The sequence below is a fragment of the Lagopus muta genome, chromosome Z, assembly GCF_023343835.1.
Source record: "Lagopus muta isolate bLagMut1 chromosome Z, bLagMut1 primary, whole genome shotgun sequence".
Taxonomy (NCBI): domain Eukaryota; kingdom Metazoa; phylum Chordata; class Aves; order Galliformes; family Phasianidae; genus Lagopus; species Lagopus muta.
Window position 1 is genome coordinate 50,395,279 of NC_064472.1, and position 25,264 is coordinate 50,420,542.

The window sequence follows — 25,264 nt, forward strand, 5'->3', positions numbered from 1 at the left end:
TTTTCTATTTCATATCAGTGAGCTTCAATGCTTCTAACTTACGAAGCTACACCCTGAGAATGTGAACTGTCATTCTCTCTGCAAGATATTATTTGATGGAAGATACCTATCTGTGCTGATACCTGTGCTGCTGTGATAGAGACAGGACCCAAGGGAACAGCATGGAGCAGCATCACGGGAGAGTCAGGGGGGTGACAGGCAAAGGTTATTTAGCAGAGAGTGATGGGCATGGAACAGCTCCCCAGGGCAGTAGGCACAGCTCGAAGTGTGAAGTTTGGAGAGCATTCTGACAATGTTCTCAGACATAGAGTCTGAATTTAGGGTGGTACTGTGTAGAGACAGGGGTTGGACTCAATCATCCCTGCAAGTCTCTTCCAATTTGGGATATTCTACGATTCTGTGTTTAGTAAGAAGCATCACTTATCCATGTCTGCAGTGACCATGGTGGACTGATTCTATGATTTTGTGACTCTGCATTTAACCAATCACATGTGGAAACACAGATAGGATAAACAACATAATTAAGTTACCCTAGCTACATAACTTAGAAATCAAGAATAAATCTTCTAAAAAAAATCCAAACTTAGAACTCATTTACAGTCTCTTGTTTTCCTCGGTATCCCTTTCATACTACAGCATAGGTAGCAAGTAGAATTCAGTGATTCATATTGACATGTACAACAGAAAATTCCATGAGGAAATGAGCCAGTATTACTGAAGTCATTCTTTGTAGTAGTACAGAAGCAACTCTTCAGTTATACTCGATATGAAAACTACAAAGATCCTTCACACTGGCCCAAGTAACCTGGCAAATGTTGCTCTGCTGCCAGGACTTGGGCTGAAACACAAACAGTGCTGCTAGATTTTCAATCACTTTCAGGTTTTCATGTAGTCTGACATTTTACAGTTACATAATTTTTCTTCTTCCATTTCTAGTCAATCAGCTAATGACTCCTATTCTGAAATCTGCCTTTACAATAGCAAAAAACAGTAAAATCACATATTTTCATGCACTGAAATGTGAAAGTAGTTGTAATACAGAAAGGAGACTAGATTCACTTAGAGACAACTTCATATACAATATTTCCAGTGTTACAGAAAAGGCCACTTCTGGCACAAGGACATGAAACTTCTCTGTACAAAGACTTCAGATGTAGGTTCTGCTGTTGAGATTGCAGAATAACTATGTGACTAGATGCACTGGACATCTTTGTCAGCTGTCTAAAATATTTTTATTACAACAGCTACAAAACATTTTGCATGCTGTTACTTATTTCAGCGTAATACATACACATATGCAATTTTATGCCATAGTATGTTTAAGGTTCTTAAGGCAGACTCATTTTCCAAGTGAAAAAAAGAGTAGTTCAAGCCTACTATGTATCTTCTTTCAAATATGCTGTGCTGAAATATCTTAATAAGCTCAGAAACTCCCTGAATCTTACAAGTATTCTTGGCCTTTGGAGTAAGGCCATCCTTCCTACCTCAGGAAACAATGCACTGCTTTTACAGAGAGGAGAAACAAGAACCAGCCAAAGTGTACCAATCTGTTCATAACTGACTTGTAATTTTCAGGAAAGATGGTAAATTTAAAAGTCAATATTTTACCATTTTCCCTTAACAGAGAAGAAATGTTGTAATGAAGCCCACTAGTTTATACATCAAATCTTGCATCCTTTATCACAGCTTTTAAATCATACATGAAAAAAATGGCTACAATTCTCTAAATTGAATAAAATAATGGTATGTAGTCAAGTAAGGATAATTCCCTTTTATACACCATTATTAGATGATTTCCAGCTATGGTTTTAATTAAATACCAGACTTATAATGTTCATACGCATGGAGCCATAATATAAAAATGACATCATCAACTTACAAATTTCAATGAAAAATTACTCATTTACTAAGCAGTAGAACTAATGAAGCTGACTTCCTATGGATCTGCCTTTGTTCCCTTCACACACCAGGATCAGCTCAGCTCTTCTTCATGGCCCGTGCCAAACCAGGTAAGGACCAGCAGAAATTCTATCTAGCTTAATACAACACTGCTGCCTGGCCTGGACTGATAGCCCCTGCCACACAAGGGTATCCAGCAGGCAGGATGTATTTGCGTCTTCATTCAAAGCAACAAAAGAATTGCTTTACTAATTACAGAGAAATTTTTTTGCTATCCAAAATGATCCTTTCCTAACTTGATCCTGGTCAGCTTCTATGTACTCAGAGGAGGAAAAAAAAAAAAAAAAAAAAAAAAAAAAAGGAAGAAACCCAGAGAAATCAGTGTAACAGAAATGGCAAACCAGACAATGTGGAGTCACTACACAGAGAGAAAGGCTGCTTCTGACACTCCTCAGCTGCAGCACACCCAGTACACACAGCAGTAAATAGTATGTAAGTGGTGGCTCCAGCTACTGCTTTGATAAAAAATAAGGTTAGCAAATTGGTTTATCTGTCTGTTCTGGGCAGTACCAGAACCTCCTCTGCAATTCCTGAGAAGAGCTGTTAGGAAGTATTGTTGCATCTTTCCTTGAGCCATGAATGTTCCCACAGCCTATGTTCTCCTCACATTCCTATAATAACCAAAAGGGGGGGCACTGACATGCAGATCTTCTACACTGCTGTAACACAAACAGGGAAACATCTGAACAAAGATCTACTGAAAACAACCAAAAAAATACCCCCAAGACCCTGGAGTGGAAACAAAATCCTGTTTCAGTGGTCCTGAATTATTTCAGAATATGAGACCAGAGAAAGAGAGAACTGAAATAGCCACGAGGCACGCAGCCCTTTTTTCCCTTTCAGCAAACAATGACAGGCCAGGCAGAGTGGCTATCACCAGCACTAATGTCAGATGTTTACAGCTCACAGTGCACTGCCCCTTAGTAGGCACAGAACACAAAACAAAAACTTTGTCGTTTGTAACAATTAGTTAGATACGACGTGGAGTACTCTTTGTACAACATACCAGTCTAAACTTTCAAACATGATGAGCACCATGGAAAACAGTTCACAGCCAACGTCCTGAATAGATTATAAAATGGATCTCTTGATCCAACAAAGAAAAAAACAAACTCTCACAAAAAAAAAACACTACGTGACGACAATGAGTCTAGACTGTCCAACAGGACAAGGTCAACACATGTGAAAGCAATGACCTAAAAGGAATCAAATAGGCAAAAACCTATTTATCTACCACAAGCAAATGAAATGAAGAATTCTTTCAGTCAAGAAAATAGGTGCACACCATTACTAAAAAAATGCAACAGCCATCTTACCTCAAAAGCTCTCGTTTCTACACAATTTTATGCAAGCACAAAAGCAGGCTGTTTACAGAAACGTATGAACCCCATTTTATACCCAATACAATCTTGCCTGTTTATTACAATATAAGCATTGGTGTGCTTGTTTTTATTTAAACATGTAAGAAGTGCATTTAGTTGTGAACATCACCCTCCAGACATGCAATTTCTAAAAGATTCTGGTCAGAGAATACTGGACTCTGGCACCCTCCCCTCCATTTCCATTTATACTTTGTGTGGTTTCGTGCAAAGTTTTGCTACAACGCATTCAGTGGCGTTCTGTGTACACAAACGCACCTGCTCACATGTTCATAATGCTGCCTGATCTCTGACAACCTACCATCAAATTTTTTGTTCTCAAATGGCACGACACAGGATTTGAGAATTCCGGCTGCTCTCTAATATGAGAGATGGGGAGTTTTTGGTACAGCTCACAAAGCTCAGTCAGAATCTCACTCAAGAGCTACAGATGGGGCAAAGCAAGTGCTTATGTATTGCATTTTCCGACACACATCATAAAGGTGATGAAACGAAACCTACCAGAATATACAATTACGGACAAGGAAATAAAGAAGTTGGTAACACGAGCTTAAAATGATAAGCATTCAGGCAGAAATACAAAACCTTCTTTGATTTTGCATTCGGGAGTTTCATCAAACAGCACAGATACAGCTCCACATGCAAATAATACCCTTGCTTAAAGTGACTGTTCTCTGAAAAAAAATAATCTTCTCAGTTCTAAACACCGGCTTCTTTTCTTCCTTTTCTTGCTCATGATCCATGAAATGTACATTTTTATGGCACAACTGATGGCATAAATATAACTGAAGCCCATTTCTGCCATGTATTGACAAGGTAAAATGGAAAAGTGTAAAGGACAACCATATCCCAGAAGCAGTGACAGGACAGCTCAATATTCCCTGGGCAATTTCAGCTGTGTGATCTCTAGAGCACAGCCCTGAAATATCACAGTCAGCTGCCCTGTAACTGCAACCTACGGCAAACTCAAATGCTTAAAAAAGCAGCGTCACTGAACTGCTGGAGGTGACTACCAACATGACCTGGAACTCTAGGTTTCAAACAACTGCTACATGTTAATGAATTAAAAAATTCAATGACATACAAAATGGACATTTTGTGAGTCTCCTGCTGAAGCAGTGCTCATCATATTAGGCACTATATAGTTCCATCATACGATTGTGCAACATTAAACAAATAACGTGCCAACCCAAGCCAAGGAACTCTCCAAATTCTAGAACAATAAAGATCCAATGCTTGTAAGGCATGCTTTAATTTGAAAAAGCTGCGGAAGATGTATTCAGTCTGTCTAAGCTATTTATAAACAATTGAAATGGATACACTTTCTAAAAAACTCAAAATCAACATTTCTGGGCACTTGATGCACTTCTTTATATTGCAATCTATTTCTTAGAAAACAAACAACCAAATCATACCCTTCATCATACTCTTCAGCATCTTCACCAATTACACTGACCATGGCCTCGAGGGCACCCTCAGCAAGTTTGCCAGTGACACCAAGCTGATACATCAGTGCTGCTGACGCATCAGAAGGAAGGGATTCCAGCTGGAAGGACATCACCAAACTCAAAAGGTGGGCCCATGTGAACCTAGAGAGGTTCAACACAGCAAAGTGCAAGGTTTGGCACTTGGTCGGAGGAATCCCAGATATGTGTGCCGACTGGGAGAAGAACTCCTTGAGAGCAGCTCTGTAGAGAATGACCTGCAGGTGCTGGCGGGTGGAAAATGGAACACAAGCCAGCAATGTGCTCTTGCAGCTTGGAGGGCCAATGGCATCCTGGACTCCATCAGAAGAGCAGTGGCCAGCAGGGACAGGGAGGTGATGTCCCTCTCTACTCCACCCTCCTAAGAAGTACCCACCCCCCACGTGGAGTACTGTGTCCAGGTCTGGAGCCCCCAGTACGAGAAAGACAAGAAAGACAACAAAGGGCTGTTGGAGAGGGTCCAGAGCAGAGCCACAAAGATGACCAGGGGACTGGAGCACCTCCCCATGAAGACAGACTGAGGGAGCTGGGCTTGTTCAGCCTGGAGAAAAGAAGGCTGCGAGGAGACTTCATTGCAGCCTTTCAGTATTTAAAAGGGGATTATACAAAAGAGAGGAATCAACTTTTAACTCAGATAGACAGTGACAGGACAAGGGGCAATGGTTTCAAGCTCAAGGAGGGAAGGTTCTGATTAGACGTCAGGGTGAAGTTAATTACAGAGAGAGTGGTGAGGTGCTGGAACAGGCTGCCCAAGGACACTGCAGATGCTCCATTCTGAAGGTGTTGAAGACCAGGTTGGATGGGGCTCTGGGCAGCCTGGTCTAGTACCAGGTGTGGAGGTTGCTGGCACTGCCTGTGGCAGAGGAGCTCAAACTTGATTATGGGGTCCCTTCCAACCCAAGCCATTCTACGATTCCACGATTCCATGCCAAGAGAATACAAAGTCTTGCCTCACCAATGCAAAGTGTTTAATAAAAAAATCTGCTAGGAATGTTCTAAAATGTCATGGAACTTTTAATCTGACTCTATTTCAGAGTACGATCTGTTTCAGAACATCATTAAAAACAAAAGACTTAACCATGGAAAATATCATCATTTGACAGTCTACTCAGACAATTCACACTTGATGAACAGAGCATGTTCAAATCTGTACATCATGAGTATGCCTGAAAGCTAGACTAACGGCTCTACTCCTACTATAACAGATGTTCTGACCTTCCTGGGAACAAAAGCTTTCGGTATCTTGAGGAGAAAAATCTAATCACATGGCCCAGTAACCAAAAGATGCAAACATCTGAAGCTGAGGACTGCAGAGGAAAACTACACTTTGCAGAGTTTACTTTTCTGGAATTCTTAACAATTTTAAGTGTCCCACTGCAGGGCAGCCCACATGTCAGTATCGACAGGCTCTCACCTGACTTCCCCATTACGTTTGAAGAATCAGCCTTGCTTTTGCCTTCAAAGGGGGAGCCCGCTGCCATTTCCATTTCCAGCTATTTCTAGGGAGCACTGTAACATCAATGCAAGGGATAGAAATTTGGTGCTGAGGACACCCTGCCTGAGACAAAATACTGTCTTCGTTTCACCTCAATCTCAACACATCGTCTGCAATCACTGGGTAGCCTTTCCTTATTCCAAAATAATAATTAAAAAATGATAAAACACCGCTGTAAGTTAGAGAAAGCTACAAATGGTTATGGTAAACAGAATTTGATCCCACTTCAGTCAATTTATTCAACATTCCTACTGCCCTTACAACTTCTGGCTGGAGGATTCTTAATACAATTCAAGCAAGATATGTTATCTGCTTTTATTTTTTTATTTTTATTTTTATATTTTATCTGTTTTTGAATTGATGAAGAGCAAAAATACCTTTATTTTGTCCTCCAGTTCTGCTCAACACAATCTAAGAAACTGAACTAAGGAGGGAGAAAAACTGTGAGGTTCAACATGCACCCTTACTCCCTGTAAACCCCTTTCTCTGTTCCTCCCCAGTTTGCAAGGACCGTCCTGAAGCAGCAGGAAAAAAGGAAGCGGAAAACTAATGTACCTCACTCAAGTCACTGCATTAAGCATGTAGTAGCCCACCTCTACTGCTGGTTACAGCAGATGGCAGGGATGTCATATACATCAATCTGTTTTCCAAGAGCCCCATCATTTTTTTCTATCATATTAACTAGCTCTTTCACACTCAGTCTTCTCCAAGAACAAACTAGATCCTGTGCAATAGGTTGCCACTTCTGAGCCAGAAAAAATAAAATGCTACTTATAAGCAGCAAAATCAAGCTTCCCGTGGTTTTCATGTTTAGAACTCAGCCTGAAAATAACCTCTGGATTCTGAAGATCAAGTCTGAGGACTTACAACAGAGTTGTGTTTACAATGGGTCTTCACCTCCAGAATGATACGTGTGATCTGCTGTCACCATCAATTCGGAGAGACAAGCACCAAATTCAGCAATATTCTTTGGCAATATGCCAAAAAATGCAGTAACAAAAAAAACCAAAAAAAAAACAAAGCGAAGAATATTAAACATCAAACCCATCAGCTAAACCACCTGTAACATACTTGCTCAGTCGTTCACTGTTTGGAGAAAGAAAGCATCTTTCTGACTATTCTTCATCACCTCTTGCACTAAAGTGTTCTAACAGAATGTCCACCATGTGGCTTACAAAACCACAACTCTAAAGCAATTCTTAAAACACAGCTCAACAACTTTAGAGCTCCAGAGGCAAAATTCTCTGGATGATCAAGTACATATTAAGCAAAATCACTGCAGTCCAGGTCTTAAGCACCCCACTGCTGCAGGGTTAGCTGCATCTTTGATATGTCCACATTCTTCCCCTCCCTACTGCTTTAGTCACAGGTCATTTCCTCTCAAAGAATTTGAAGAGGCAATGCCTCCAAGAACTGCCCACACCTGTAATTCCACCATTTACACATCCTCCAGACTGTCAGAGATAACAGTGACCACCCAGACAACGTGACAGCCCTGGCTTTTTTCATGGCTTTTGTCCTGAAAGACAGCACACCACAATCAATCCTTCACTTGCATACAGCTTAGCAAGCACCTTTACACTCCTGGCCATGGATCTCAAACTCATCAACGCTACCAGGCCCGCGTCTCACAGTTTCAGGTCAGCTCTCAGCACAAGTGATTTCCCCACACCCAGTCTTGTCATTTGGGGCAGATCACAGTTCCTTTCACTTGCAGTTTCTATCCACTAACCAGCTCAAACCTGGACCTGCAATTTTGCTACAAGGAATGATTTCTTCAAACATAATGCATACTATAAGCTAGGAAAATTATCCGTGCTACAGCATTAGATCCTGAAGGAAACTTCCACAATTTCCTTCCAGTTATGCACAAGAAATGTTTCTAAAAGTTTTGGATTTATTTCTTGATTTGAGTACAGCACACAGAAACAACACCCACACATTTCAGCATTTCCAGACGTCTCCAGTTGTGCATCTTTCATTCTCTCCTCGTTCTTGTCACTAGGTCAATAACAAGAGCAAAACTGACTGATTTCTCTGAGAACCTGGAGATGAGATGGCAAACAACTGGAGACTTCGCGTTACTTCCTGTCGGCACATCTATTGTACTGGGTGCTATGAGTGAAACAACAACTTCAGCAATTAGGAAATAAATCACTGTTAAAAATATAGCCCTGGTAATTCTCTACAGTGAATCATCTTTAGCAATTAGTGTGCTACAACGGTTCAAAACATCAGTTACTCTAAGATGTGTTAGAGGAGTTTGCTTGCAACAGTAAAGCATCTGTTTAGCTGGATTCCAGCATGTCAGTCATTTGTTTTTGTGATTTTTTTTAAATATAAATAAACAACTATCCTCAATTCTTAAAAAAAAAAAAAAAAAAAAAAAAAAAGCCTCAGGAAAAAACCCCAAGCACAATTTCTATGTTCTAGCCTACCAAACATTTCTTCTGTCTACATTTTGTTGGTCTATCCCAATTAAGGTTTTGCTCTCTGTGGCAAAAACTCATTTAAAACAAATCTCTCATTTAAAAATTCCAGTTAAAAACTAATTCATCTTTCTAGAAAAACAAAAACCAAACCAAACCAACCCCCCAAAAAACCCAAAAAACAGAACAAAAATGTCAAAACACTGCATTAAAGCCACTAGCCTCACTAGCTTTTCTCCCACACCAAACCAGTGAGCTGAAGGATTAAAAAACCAAACATGGCCCCCAGCATCTTCTATCCCTCCAATACTAATTATTTGCATGTTCATATCTGGTACCAACTACCAGAACACCTTATGCAAGATTTCTGCATGATGCCCCAAGCTCCTTCCTAACGCCATCTACCCATAAAGAAGCAGACAGCACAGCACATTTACAAACGAGGCTTTCTGAAATAAATTCAGTTACCTCAATGTGCTTTCCTTCTTGAAGGGACTACAACACTAATTCTTTAGGCAGTGGAACCTTTGTTGCACAAACACTGAAAAGGTCAAAATAAACACTAATAAGTGTTTATTATCAATTACACTAACAGAGACAAGATTGCATAGCTGGCACTGTTCGATCTGTTTACAGAATTAGAATTTATGTAGCTAGGCTTTTTGGTATTTTAGTTACATCTGGAAATATTACTCCACTCAGAATGAATGCTTTCCTTTGTTGTTCAGTGCACTAATAACCCAACATGATATCACTGTCTGTTGTGTCAGCACAGTATCTTGTTTAAGCGGCTTCATTTTTTTCCCGACCATTTATACTGCAGGTCTCTCCAACAGCTGTCAAATTTGCAGTGAACTCTGTCTCAACGGCATGACAAATTCATAACAGAATATTTGAACTGGTGACAGCAATTAGTAAAGATTTCATCAAAAGTAATTCAAAGGTACAAGTAGCCAGTAAACACAAACCTGAAGCAAATCCAACTGTCACTCACACATGCAATGGGTAGAATGTAAGTCTGGTTCACAACACTCTCCACACAACTCATGGGTGGGAAAAGGTACCTGGCAAACCTCAGTACAAGATTAAATCTGTTTCTCATAAGCTCTCCTCCAACAATGACCTCATTTTCATTCTTTTGTATCACAAGCTCAGATGTGGAAACTTGACAGATGAGATACAGCTATTCTAGTGAGGATGCCTCCCTTTTTCAAATGACATAAAAAAGTCCCTTGTTCATCATGAAAAAAGAAAAAAATGCATGGACTTCTTTTTTTCATGTCAAAATTATCTGCAAGCTTAAGAGCAATCTTCTAACCAGGTATAACAAGTGTTTTGGTTAAGACAACAACTCATTTTACTAATTTTTGCTCCATTTTCTCAGAAAAAGTATAGAAGATTAAAGCATTTCTAGAGTATTTAGAGGACAATTTTACTTCACTGTAACTGATACACATACACATTCAAATTTTTTACTTCATAAATGAAACTACAGACACTTAAAACTAGGAAAATTTAAAGTTTCAGTCAAACAAAAATTATACATAAAAACTGCTATAACATTTTGAGATTTGTTTTGGTGGAATTTCCACCATTATGTACCTGCCTCCACCTAGTCCAAGACAGGTTAATTCCCTATTTTGGACACTCAGTGCCAAATCTGACCCCACACTTCACCCATGCAATTCTATTAAATTACTATTAAACAGGAGCTACACAGATATTTACGAGCCCAGAACACTGATGGAAAGTGCACACCTCCCATGAGACTGTCATTCTTTTCTACACGGTAATTTTCTCTGGTTTAAACCATAAAACAGTAACACACAAAAAAAACCCCATACTACTGATTCTCCAAGGAAGTTGGGACAGCACAAGGAATTATTTCTAAAGAATAAAATGTATTTTTTATGTTTATATACAAATGCAGGCAAATGTATGCATACACGCACAAAAAAAAAACAGGGGTCACAGTGAGCCAAAATTTATTTCAAAGACATTATACGTGCCACACATCCCACTTAGCACTTCAAAATGTCTGCATCCTTCATATGACCACTTTCATTAACATACACAAGAAAAGACTCACAGTGAACATGGGTCATAAAGCGTTTTCAAACACTAATTGGTACAGCCATAAATTTACATAATGTTCAGGAAATAAATCTTGTGCTCTCTGCTACCCATATAGGAGCATCAATTTTAAGAACAGAATAGAGTATCTCCTTATCTGTTTAAAGGAGGGCAAATATTCCACTCATGTTAATTGCCCTGACAGAAAAGAATCAACACTACATTAATCCATTTAATACGTGACTTATTTTTCATCCTTGTACACTACTACATAGACCAAACATTTGCTCACGGTAACTCTAAAGCTACTCTATGTTAGTTCTTCACCAGGCATGCTCCTCACTCATACAGCATTCTCACTTGTGTCTTTATATAGCACATGGCATATTTCTCATTTGTATAATTTGCCAGAATGAAAGTGGAAGTGTACTTTTTCCATAGTGCGTGGCTTTACTACTTGTGCCTCACAGTTCAGGTGAAGCATTATTTTCTTTTTAATTTACACTCTCAATATTACTTTCTGTGGATTCTAAAGTAATACGTCCAAAATTATACTGTAAGTATAAAATTATACTTATTGCCTTTAATAAAATTTTGATAATGGGACAGTAGCCATTCCAATCTAAAGCAAAGAAATAATGGCTTAAAAAAAAAAAAAAAAGACACCATCCTTAAACAATTTACCAGTTCAAGCAATACGCCCCAAGTGCTGTATTAGGCTAGAGCACAGTCTGATGGCCTGATCATTGATAAAGGCTTACAAAAAGATGTGAGAAACAAGTATGCATCTGTAACACTTCCCTACAATTCCTTCCATCCCCAACAACTCATGAATCACATTTTTCCTTTGATCTTCGTATCACTCCTCAGTTTACAGTGCCCTCCCAAAACACACAGCCCTTTCCCCCCCTTACCATCTCAAGCTGGCATGCCCTAATCTGTTTAACAGAGCTGCTTCATCACTTTTGATCCTCCCTCCTGCCCTTCTTTGGAGAGTTTTGTTTTCATGCTTCTGTGCTCAAAACATGGCAGCCCTGTGGGACAGTGTGACACAGCACAGGTGAAATGGCTAACCATTTTCTGCTGTCAGCTGCCTAAATCTACACACATATTACATCACTGGCCTCTTCTGTATTAATATCTGGGTCAATCTAGCCTGTACATAAGCAATCCTGTATTCTCAAGTATACCGGGGGGGTACTTCATGGCTCTTTGCAGAGAAGTTCCAAGCTGTTCTGCCCCTAATCAGCTGACTGTATCAACTGCAAGAAAAAATGTTTGTCTTTAGGAGAACACAGTGGGAAGGGCATTAGCTGTTTGCTCTTTATGAGCTATACAGCATCTAGCTTAAGTATTTTGGGGCATTAAGAAATACTGCCAGCCACAGAAGCAAGCATCCATGAAATATATGCAGAAGTGTCTGCAGAAAAGTACTGTCTATGAATACTGGTAACAGCTCCTAGTGTAAAAGCAAAAACACATTACGTGTCTATGTTAATAACAGGCACAGAAAAAAATGAGATGTGAACTTGCAGGCAACACTATCATGTCACTTACTTGGTGACAACCATCCAAACAATTCATAAGCTAGACAGCATTGGATAATTTTACTCTTCTGCTTCGTACATCAACAAATCAAAATGTTATCATATCTTGACAAATCATAGAATGGCTTGGACTGGAAGGGACCTTACAGCCTACCTAATTCCAATGCCCTACCATGGGCAGGGCTGCAACCCACCAGATCAGGTTGTACAGGGCCCCAGCCAACCTGGCCTTGAACGCCTCCAGGGATGGAGCATCCACATCTTCTCTGGGCAGTCCGTGCCATCAGCTCACTACTTTCCTAAGTAAGGAATTTCCTCGTAATTTTTCAGTCTAGGTCCCTCAGAAACATGCAGCTCCAGACAGAGCTCAGTTGTGGAGAAACACATCAATACGTAGCCAGCATCTGCCTCAAGTAATGTTCCCCTCATTTGTAACAGATCCATCTAACTCAACGTAAGTATCTCATTTGCACAGCTGTACTTTTTTAATATCCAAGCCACCTATACGTTATACAATGTCAGATCAACCACAAGCCATAGTGTTCATCCAGAAAAGGCAAGGGCATTGAGGTGGCTGCACCACCTCCACGAGTCTGCAGTCCCAGCCTGAAGTCCCTTCATTCCCCTCTGCTCAGTTTCAATTCTCCTCTCTCATGGCTCCTGACACAAGACGTTTTTCTGCATCCTTGCATTTCTGGATGGTTTCTTGTCTTCCCTACTCAGCAGTCTTTCCCCACAGCTTCTCTTCACCAAAGCTTCAAGGCTCACAACAGCCGTGCACCCCTTGCCACCCTGCTCAGCAGAGCCCCCAGTACAGCAGCTGTTCCCAATTAGCCCTGTAGTCTCTGTAAGGAGGGAATTAGCCTCTCATTAACTCCTTCTCTCTTGCTCTTATGTGCCGATATGGCCATTTATCTAATTGCTGGCAGCAACTAGTGTTGTCTCTGTATGCAGAAACCCTTTTTTTTTCCTGCTTCTGCTTTAACATAAAGCATGCAGCAGACACAGTGCACTCAGCAGCCGAAGACAGCTTTGCCCCAGGCATTTCTTTCTAGAAACTGATGTTAACAAACATGTGCTTAAAAAAAGACTTTGTGATAAAGAGAAGGTTTACAACAGTAACAGCAGAATCTAAAGAGCAGCAATGTTAAAAACTAAACCACCATTTTCATGTTTTTGAACCTGGCTGAAGTTGAGGATTTCATTATTCAACTTAGCTGAAATACACGTTAACTTAAATCACATGCAAGAGTATTTCAAAATATACCAAACTTTCTTTTTCCTGTGCCCACTTCTTTGAAGAGGTTAAGAAGCAAACTGCCAAGACTTTAAAATAAAAGTCATAGTTGTGGAAAGCATTAACTAACGTTAATTTTTCACAAGGTTGCTCTTACTCTGCAACTCTGAGCTTAGCCCTTTTCTAACACCACCTCAGCCTCCTCAAAGCTATTGCTGAGCCTACTTTCAAGTAAGACAAAAGCATTTTGTCTGCTCTTAGAATACACACAAGAAGGTAGTCGGTAACCTTTTTTACACAGCTATCTTTCAGTTGTCTGATTCTCTGGTTTAAATTTGTCATTACACCAATGAGTTCTTGAAAAATAGCCAAGCTTTAAATATCTCACCCAGATCTCATATTAATCTTCAAAGTGAACACTTCCTTACAAGCAGCACTGACTCAAACCTAACACTGAGCAGCCAAATGCAAACATCTCTCATCCTCACCTCCCTACTGCTCCTCGGAACAACTGCATGGTAGCACTCTGCATTTGCTATGAGGTTTTCTGCTGTACAACAGACAACATCATCAACATTTCTTTTACCACAATCACACCAGCAGACCTACTGTTTCCACGCTGGAGGAAAGCTCTGCATAATCTACAGGCATCAGATGACTGGTCTCAGAACATATTCCCAGCTGGTTATTCAATTTCCCTACATGAACCTAAGACTGTTTGGGTCTCTTCCTTCTAGCCACACATATGCTGAAATTTCCGGTAAGATTGGGAAACAAGCTGAAAGCAAACTAACAGTTCCCTTCTGAAGAAAAAAACAAAAAAGCTAGCAGTTGTTGTGTCTTGGGATCTCAACTCAGTGCTCCAAAAGACGGTTCAACTTCAGTCACTAAGCATATGTCAAAGTACTCTGCAGAAAAAATCCAACCCAGAAAAAGGGTGAAGGTAAGTCACTTTTTCCTCTTGTTCTACGGTTCCTGTAACAGACTGTATTTGAAAGTCTGTGCCAACCTGCATAAAAAAACCTACCTATATACAATGCTTCTTGCCTATATACAATGCAATCTTACTAGAGTAAAAAAGGCTTCAGCTTCTGTTAGAACAGCTATTTCTAATGTCTGAACTCAGACAGAAAGTTTCTAATAAACCTATTTCACCAAAGTTTCATAGCGAAGATAAAGCAAGCCTCAAGCCTACTGTTACCTCCACGCTTCAAAATGAAATGTGTTCAGTGCGGATCAATTGGTGAGGCTATACAGGTTTTAATGCAATTTTGCACATCCCTGTCCACATCCAGGCAAACTTAAGCACGGGTATTTCTTGAAGTTAAGCAGGTGTGGGGTACAGGAGGAGAAGAAACATTTCATCAGTTTGAATCCACCATTTGATTTCTCAAAATTATCTTCTCAAATAACTCCAGAAGAGTATTTCTGTAAATGTAATTTGTAGCATTTTTTAATACCTGCTATTGAGATTTATCTGGTTTAAACAGCAAAGAACCACAGAAATTTACCATCTGCTTCTCTGAGCTATAATCATGCACTGTTCATACATACTCAGAACCTCTACTGAAACTATTTACATATACAGATCTGCTTCTCAGTGTGCGCTGGACCAAAGTTTGATTCAGACTTAACCTTGTTAAAACTTCTTGCTGAGGTCAGGTCCAGCTACCCAATACAAGAGACTGAAGAGTAATTCTGCAAGAGTGCAATGCGTAGGATACCACAAGATCGCTGATCTCACCCAATCTTCCACCCCTTTCTTTATATTTGGATAAAAATTAATAAACTTCTGAAAAGAGTAGGAATGTGTATGCATCATGGCTACAAAGTCTGAACTCACCAGTGGTGACAGAACTTTCACCTGTTTTGTGGGCCTCCTTACACACTGCAGCAGCTGGCTGCTGTAATTCAGAGCTGCACAGCAGCCTCATCCAGAAATTTTCAGTTCTGCCTTCTTTTCCTTTTTGTATGAGGATGCAGCAAGAACAGCTCATAGCTTCATTATTTAACTGGGCACAAGACCTAAGGAGACAGTGTCCAATTCTGGACTCCTCAATTTAAAAAAGACAGGGATCTCCTAGGAGGAGTCCACCAGAGGGCCACGAAGATGACAAAGGGCCTGGAGCCATCTCCCTTATGAGGAAACAGACCCAGGTTGTTCAGCCTGGGGAAAAGAAGACAGACATGATCTGATAACTCTTTATAAATATCTAAACAGAAGTGGGAGGCAAATGGACAAGGCCAGGCTCTTCTTGGTGGTGAGCAGTGTTAGGACAAGGAGCAATGGGCTAAAATTTGAACACCAGAAGTACCGTACCAACATGCTGAAGAACTTCTTTACAGTAAGGGTGAAAGAGCACTAGAACAAGCCACCCAGAGAGGCTGTGGGGTCTCCTTCTACAGAGAATTAAAGACCCTTTGGTACACTTATCTGCAATACCTATTATGGGGAACTTGCTTTAGCAGGGAGATTGGACTCAGCAATCCCTTGAGGTCCATTCCAATCCCTGCAGTTCTGTGATTCTGTAAGACACTAAGCTGTACAGTTTACATGTGCTGACCCTGCAGTCACTCCCCATCTTCCCAAAGGTAATGATGGCAGACTGCGTGCACTTGGTCTGCAAAGCATGCTGTGAGTTAGACCACCCTGCTCTGAATTGATATACTTCAGTTTCCTGAGATTTAAGTTAGCTGCTTTTCCTCAGAAGGGACATTAGGGGCTTTCCTCTTCTAATTAATAGCAAATGTTCCATTACATTAGAAAACCAGAAACTAAGACAAAGATCTGGAAAAGAATTCAAGGACACTATAAACCAGATGGCTCTAGGCAAGAACATTACATTTAAACATTAACATCTTTCTGTACAACACATGCATATTTTTCCAGTGTTACAGACTTAACAGTTCCAGCATTATCCCATATCCCAGGACTGAGACTATATACTGTAGGAGATAAAAATGCAGCAGAATCAGCCAACGGAAAATCAGGTTTTGTTTTACATGTTCAGCAATATGACTATGAATGGGCAGATTTCAACTGCCAACTAAAATTATGGAAGCTGTGAGAATCAACTGTTCTGCCTGCTCAATGCATTCCCAGCCACAGGCAGAATGAATGCAGATGGGATTGTTCCAGCCCCCTGAAATCCCAGGAGGCCGTACTCATTGTAGCTTAATTTCTATTTGAGCTGATCTTGCATTTCTAATCCTTACACATGGGATGGAGCTGCTTCACACACCAGTCTGAATCATCCACTTTTACATCCTCCTCCTCTGCATTCTCCCTAGGCCAGGGAAAGACTTCCATGTCCATATGTGACAGAATCACATTATCCTTCAAACTTCTTTTTTTGTGTGTGTGTGATTACTTGGGAAGAACTTCCAAGATCCCAATCACCCTTCACATAAGTCTCTCAGACACACAGATAACCCCCAAGAAAGCACTGTAGCATTTAGCTCATGCAGTTTCCAAGTTACACTAAAAAAAAACCAAACAAAAAAAAACAAAAAAACAACTTCACCCCACCTCCAAAACTGACAACAAGCAGACAACTTCACTGTCTTGGAGGCCTGGCCATCTGGTACGGCCTCTCAAATAACACTGGCAATAGCATTACATCCAGAATCTGCTGGATCACATTCAAGTAAGGAGTTGAGAAGCTCAATTTTATGAATTCAAGCCTGCAAACACCATTCACTATCCACGCGCTAACCATCCTTGGACCCTCTAGACTACATCAGAAAATGAAGTTAATTATATTTAGAAATCTTTGAGTGAGAAATACTTCTAAGCATGTCTAAGTAATTACTACACAGGAATGAGTAATGGTATTTCTCTTCACAGACAAGAATAAATGACATTGATTTTCTTTCACAGGCATCAGACAGGGAATGGCAGACCTGGCACAAGAAGCCAGGTGTTTAATTTCCCAGATTACTGCTCTAGTCATTCAATCATCTTGACCTCCCCATGTATTTCACAAATTTATTTTGGCAAGCACAACATAGTGCTAACACTGCTTACTATCTTACTCTACTGTGCATGAATTACACACTACAGTACTGATGGACGAATGGTTAGTTCTTACAAACTTGACAAAAATCTCAAGTCAATACTCTCTTTTTTTTTTTTTTTTTTTCTTTTTCCAAATGAAAAGAGAGACAGCATTGCCAGTCTTTTTGGTAACAAATAACAGATTTTCAGATAAGGAAAGTTAAAAAAAGACCGTCCTGCAGTAGTAAAGAGAAAAGCAACAAAATCACAAATGCACCAATAAATGTATTTATCCAAAGCAAAAACAAGAAGAGAATGAAAGAAAAGCTTTTAGTTTTTTTTACACTGACTATGGAAATTAGATTTTTTTCTACTATAGACCTGGAAATTTGATAATGCCTTTTTGGAAACAGTCTAGTAAGTACTGTAAAGATATTTCAACTTGTCTGCACTGGAGAAAAAAGACTTTCTGCAGCTTCCTTGTACCAGAAACAAACCAATCAAAAGACTTAACAAATTATCATTTTCCACCTTAAAATACTTCAGTAGAGCAGCTATCATGCAGAGGGAAAAGTAAAACTAAAATAGAACCAAAATACAGACTAATTACAGTGAGCATTTGCATTCAGAGTATGTAAAAGGGGCTGTACATTATTTATAGTTATGAAAGCAGGATCTCAGATGAGAATTGAAATAATAGATGCAGCTGATGTTAATTCCAACTTGGTAACTTTTCACATAAGCCCTGCAGTTGTTTCAGTACACCCTGTTTTCTATTATAAAATAATCACAGTAATATGCTTTGTTTTCAGACATTGTGGAAAAACAAAATCAGCTGGCCACAGAATTCTTACTCTCGTTTTAAAATAAAAATAAATTAATTTTTTAGAAAGCACTTATCAGCATGAAACATATATATCCCACTGTACATTAGATATATGTCTGCATTTTAGAGGATCTATCAAACTAGAGTTAAGTTCAGTGTACTTTTATTTAGACAGGAAAACTATGGCATGAATAGTCTGAAAGATCAGCAGTTGTATATGGCTAGTACCAAACTGTAGGATCATTTAGGTTAGACATCAGGTCTCTAGCCCAACCTCCTGCCCACTGCGGAGTCAAGGTTGTCAAGGAGCGTTCGTACATCTGGGTCTTGAAAATCTCCATTGATGGAGACTGCACCAACTTTGTGAAATCAGCTCCCCTGCTCTTCTGGAAAAAAAAATAAATCCATATATTCAGTCACATCTCATTTCCATTTCTGCCTGTTGTCTACACATCTTCCCTCCAAACATCTCTGGAGTTCACCTTCATGTTAGCCCCTTTGCAGGCACAGGACGCTTGTTACGTCAATCTGAAGCAGCCATTCTTTCCCCAGACTAAGACCAAAGAAAGTGCTCCAGACCTCGATCAGGTTGGTAATTCTCCACTGGGTCCACTCATCTTTACCACAGCAAGAGGTCATGAGCTGGGGACATAGCCTTAATGAGTGTAGTACATAGGAGATGAAGAGTACTAGCCCCAGTCAGTGGAAACTCACCAGCTTTTATGTTTTAGCTAAACAGTTCCACCAATATTGCAAGCTGGTAAGAGGAAAAAAAATTCTGAAGTAATTCTGAAAAAGTATTCCGACATATCTGGACACAAATGAAACAAGGCAAGAAGCTTCACAGCAAGAAGCAGCTTCACTTCCATTCTGCCACCACTGCTTTATTAAACTGCTTTATTAAAGCAACGTCAAAACAAAACAAATAAGCCTTAGATTTTGCAACCACACTAAGTAAAATATGTTCAATTTAAGTAGAAATTTTGATAATGTCTCATAAATACTTCATTTCAAATGTACCTAACTTGTACTTGCACACAAACAATGCCACAATACTGCTAACAAAGAAGGTACAAAGCTGTACAGAGGTATTAGCTGATCAGTCCACTATTTATCTAGCTTACTCAATGCATAAGACAGGGAACTAAAAATGAACTAATGACATCTGCAAATATGAGTAAACTGGGTGGTGCCCAAAGCATCAGTTTGATGAAAATAATACAAAAGATCCACAAAGTTGGTTCGGAAGTTAATTTGGGGAAAGGCCTCACAAATTAACAAAAAAGAATACTACACAAATACCGAGTAAGCATATAAGATATATATACATAATATACATCTTGTTAGAGAGTGAAGACAGTGATGCGTCTTACCTGCGCAACTCAGGTAAGGCACCGTCTGAAAAAATCCACTCAGTTCTGAGAAACTGAATACTAAGCCAAGACCAATGTACTGAGGGAAATAAAACAAACAAACAAACACCAACAGAACACAAAAGCCCAAGGCAATGAAAAACATGAAAACCCTGCTTTGTGTGTCTTTCTCCCAAACGCCATGCTGCTCACGAGATGTGTACATTCATGAGATGCACTGCTGGTATGCACAATCTGGGTAAATGACATGGGCTCCATCAGAAAATGAATTGTGAGAAGAATAAAAATGGGTCATGTACAGTGATCTTCTTCCAACTGTAACGATTTTTTTGAACTTGAACAATGTCCCAAGAGACATCTTTGAATTTGCATTATTTGAACTTCTGTTTAAAATGGAAGAGCAGAAGAGCTGGAAAATGTTTGAAAAAAACTGTGGAGACAGTCTCACATTGGTATCAACAAGCAAGCAAGTAGTCTCTGAGGCCTTCTGCCTCAGCTAATGTTTCATATTTTTAGGTTATGTTAAAAAACTTGCATAAAATAACACTTTTTAAAATATTTTTTAAAAACTTGCATTCAATCCTCCACATCTCTTGTGTTCAAAATATAAAGCTATGTATGAAAACAAAAATGTTTTAAAAAGCTAACAGAAAATGAAAATATGGAATTATTCTTTCCTTAATCCTTAAAAAAAAAAAAAAAAGAATTACACCTGAAATAAAACCTACCACCACATCTAGGTTTGTACCAACAGATAATTACTACTTTATTACCACCTCTCATGTAAGTTATTCCAAAGGCTAATTTCATTGTAATGCATCATTAAAACAAGAATGGCAAGGAAGTCTGTAGAATCAGGAAGCAAGCCTAGCAATATTCTTTTTTTAAACTCTAAACTTAAGATCTCTAAAATATCTGCCAAGAATCTTGTTAAGATGAACATTCCAAAATGTGAGATGTTATCTAACTCACTGAAATGCAAAAAAATATTCTGTGCCAGAGCAGGAGATTTGAACAATTATCTAAAAATAACCTTAAAAAATGAGGGACTTTTCTGAACGAGTGATTCTGACTATGCTGCTTTCGTGCTGGCTGTGACTCAGTGAGAATGAGGATTGCTTCTGCAGGTCAAACTAGTGTACAGCTAATTTCAGAGAGAAGCAACTCAGTAAATCACTGAACAACAACCTGTTTCATATTCTATAACAGGAGAGCACAGAATGACTTACAGGTGGAGCACAGAGATCATGTGCACTGTAGCTTCTCAGAACTCATCTGAAATGTGTTTTACTGCGTCTAAAAGATTCCCTTTAATGCAGTAAAAACTGAGAATGGCTACAGCAATAAAACTTATTTCATATCTTTACAATTAAACCTTTGCTCTTGCAGGAGCTGTGATGAAAGAAACAACTGGACAAAAACAGTAGCGGAGCTAACTGAAATCACACAGGAAGTTGAGCAAACTCCGTCTGAGAAACAATCACAGGAGATACGATGACAAAGCCTTGGCTCTTAGACAGGAACACAGAAGTAACTTCCAGCGTTCTAGAAGTCCCAACACAAAGATGAAGGGGAAAAATGCTGTTTCCATCTTCAGAGAAACCCTTCTGAAAAGCTTCTTCAGAAATCCTCAGTAGAAGCACTTCATGGAAACAACTAGTTTCACAGTACTGTTGACCATCCCTCATGGGTCAGGAGGAACCTCACTGGCTCAGAGCTTAAGATGGGTTCCTTACCATCACCTTTTCTTCAGCTTTTTCCTGCATTCTTCAATATCTACGCCACCATTTCCTACCTGCACTGTTTGGAGTCACTGACACACCTGGAGCTACTCTGTGCCTTCTATTCACAGTGGTTCACATCACTAGTTAGGAATGTATCTCTCTTTGCATGATCTCTACTGGACTGGGAAAACCAGTACCATCCTTTCAGCAACACTCACCATGAGGACGGAAGGGCTGATTCTGCTTGTTTCAGAGATTCTTTCCTGAAGCTTGAAACTTGTCACATGCTCCTCTCCAGTACGCTCCCTTGTTGTTAAATATCTGCTTTGTGCTTTAGTCACCTCGATTTCTGCCGTCATTCCCACAGGATAGCTCAAACATCACAGAACCATGCTGTTGCCTTCACATTCTAGCCTGCACTGCCACTCATCTTAAAATCTTCATTGCTGCTGAGGCAGTTTTTTGTTTACTCCACCCTCAGAGGTGTTTTATGCAGATGTTTACAGAGTTCTATGGGGAATGACTTTAATCTTTAATGACTTTAATGAGTTTCTTCAAATTCAGATTTTCTCCCCAGAGGAGAAAAAAGTCATCCTGTAAGTAGGACTGTGACAGATTTCCCCAAGTTTAATTCTGAAAGTAAATGGTCTAAAAATAAACATGGTGTTCCCCTATTTTGGGAAGCAGAATGGTGACCCTGGTGAGAACTGGTCTGCTACTAAGCTGTTATCTCTCCCGCTCAGCCTCTAGATGCTTATGGTGGTTGGACGAGATGATCTTGCAGGTCGTTTCCAACCTTGCGATTCTGTGATTCTGTGATTATACTGCCCACAGCATCCATCCTAATGAGGGAGGTGGAATTTCATCTACTCTGCAAGTGAGAAACCTTGTGAACAGCTGGGTTAGAGGTGTAAATGGGAGACAAGCACATGAGCAAGGCATGTGTGCCTGCTTCTCCAGTCACAGCCAAGTGTCCCAAGAACAGGTGGAAAACATGCAGTGAGTGCAGAGATGGAAATGGAAGAATGCGGGAGAGGAAGGCTCAAGGACATGGCTAACAGTTGAAACTACACACTGGCTCCCGCTGTTCACTTTGCAGTAGTGTTACACAATGAGAAAAGGAAGGGAGCTCTGTAAGACAACAATAATGTGTGTATTTTGGCTGGAAATAGAATGTTTGCCACAGTGGAGCAGAAAAGCAGCCTTTCTGAAGTGTTGTCTTTAGTACTGATTAAAATCCTGCATCTCAGAGAAAGAAAGAACAGACACTCAGTGAAATGCTGTTCGTGGAAGATTAAAATCATTAATTCCCCAATGTACTTGGGCCGAGGTAATCTGTAGCACAGCACACCTGACAACATGCAGGACTAGACAATGTTCCAGTAAAGGTAAAAACACATAAGCCCTGTCTGTACAGCAGCTTCCCTTATGACGGCAATGAAAAAAGTCAACAGTGGGTTGAACTTCTATCACTGCTGACACGAAGTGAAGCACTGACTCAGTAATAAGGTGATGAATTGTAAATGTGACATCTCTAAGTCCAGAGCAGCAAAAAGCACTGTATCCTTTGTCTCCCCTTCCTTCCCAACGTTTGGACAGACACTCATTTAATGGGAAGAAAAGGAACAGAGCAAAAAGACAGGTGGTTTGACTAAAACCAGGTGTGGTTTACTGTATACTGATTCATACAGGATATATACAGAATGAGTACAGTGCTACTAAAAGCAAAACACGCACCTCCAAAAGCTGAACGAAGTTGGAAAAAAAACAAACAACAACAAATGCCAATTTGAAAAGACTGCACAGACAAAACTGGGTAAACTAGGTGTCAAAGTATGTGTAATGTTACTCAGATAACGTTAGAGAAACATATGGTGAAGAGGAAGGTTGCTGTACACCTTTCTCATACCATAGCTGCTGAAAGGCCTTCAAAATTGAGAATAAGGCTTGAAAAAAAAAAAGTAATACTATTTTCTTTAAATATGGATATCTTTGAAAAGAAAGGACTGGATTACCCAAGTGTGTGTTTTGGAACACAGCCTCCTCTCAACTTCCTCAGCAACAGGAAAGAAGCTAAGCCAGAGGCAAGCAAATGGATAAGAGGATCCTGCACTATAAATCCTTTCTGCCTTGTCTCAACCTCCCAAAGCAACTAAAAAGTACTTCTTAACAAACCAGATGTGGTGTCTGCAGCATTCCTCTGAAGGGGCTGCCCAAGGCAAAGAGACAACAGATTCAGAAGCAGTCCTGGATGTAGCAGAGCACACTTACACTCCTTACATACAGATGGAGGGAGAGGGTGCATTGAACTACCCTTTTCTGCCCTCTTTATTACAAACTTGTTAGGAAAGCTGCTGTTGAGCACCTCATACACAATTCCATCCCTTCCTACGCCTGCTCCATTTCCTGTGAGCTCCATATTTTTCCCCTGCTCCATCATTTCTGCAATGAAATCAAGAGGGTTCAAACAGAGAGGGGTCCAGGAGTCTCGAAAACTTGTAAACTGTTTTCCTATGCACTTTCTCATAATGTGGAGATAAAGAAAATACATTATAGGCTGCGGGAGTTCACCTGTATTAGCAGCCACAAGAACTGAACAGTGATGTGTGCCTGGCCTTCTACTAAAGGACTCTCTTGTACACTAAAATGTGGAAGCAGGTTAATGTTGTAACAACAGCTTTTATACCCTGATAGAGATTAAAAGGGAAATGCTTACTGAAAACAAATAATCATTATTTTTAATGATTTTGTAATCATTAGAATCTGTTGCAAAAGATCCCTATGTACAGGCCCTGTTATACAGATATGTATACATGCAGTGTGATCCCAGAGGCTCATGCTCCAGATAAGAACTAAGAAATCAAGTTTACCCAAATGCAGTGTACTCCGATCTGTCATCTAAAAGCTACTGATAACTGTAATTAAGTACAGTTTCTTGTTCCTGATTTTTAGCTTAGTTTTTAGCTCTTCTGCTCTGCCAGGTAGGTTCAATCAAAATATGATTTACAAGCAACCCATACTTCATGTTACAATAAGTGCCCTGATGAGAATTAGAAGAATTGACAACTGCAAATAGGTGTATCCCTGCAGCTGAGCTCTGCTGTGCCTCAATGTGGCAACACAAGTATAATGCTGATCAAAACATAATGGCAGAAACTTTTTATATTCAGGTAAGACTAAGCCATTTCAAAATACTGTCAATGCCATGCTCAGGGTAAACAGTACTGCAACATGGCACAGGCAGACCTGGTTAAGCAATTGTCGTTTTTGGTTAAGGAATTCAAAATACTACATTTACTTCTACTACATAAACACAGTAAAAAGTTTCTGAACATTTTGTGGAAAAAAAGCTTGTTAGTTGTTTCTTTTTTATCGGATATTGGAATGGAGGTGATTCAAGGCCACAGAAAAGTCCCCAGATCAATGGAAGGAATTGATCTTTCATGACCTGAGGTTTTATTTACTGTTTTACAAAGTTTCCCTGTGCACACTACAGATCCTTCACCTTCTCACTAAGCCAGAATTCTCTCATTTTCAAGGCTTCAGTAGTTGGGTCCTCCACGCATCTCATTTCTACATGCATCATGGGATCTCCTCGCATTATTTTGCTGGAGTTCCCATTTCCAGAATATCACCTCCAACACTTTTACACCCAGGCCACATAATGATCACTCAGTGCCGCCAGTAGTGCTGACACTTGCTCTCCCTCAGTGTAACCCATGCTGACCTGTGAAACACAAG

General features: G+C 39.8%; 1 protein-coding gene across 4 annotated transcripts in view; it reads right to left on the reverse strand.

Annotated features, from left to right (window-relative positions):
- The window catches only part of MCC (MCC regulator of WNT signaling pathway), a 206,983-nt gene that overhangs the window by 75,677 nt on the left and 106,042 nt on the right, over positions 1–25,264 (reverse strand). The window lies entirely within an intron of this gene.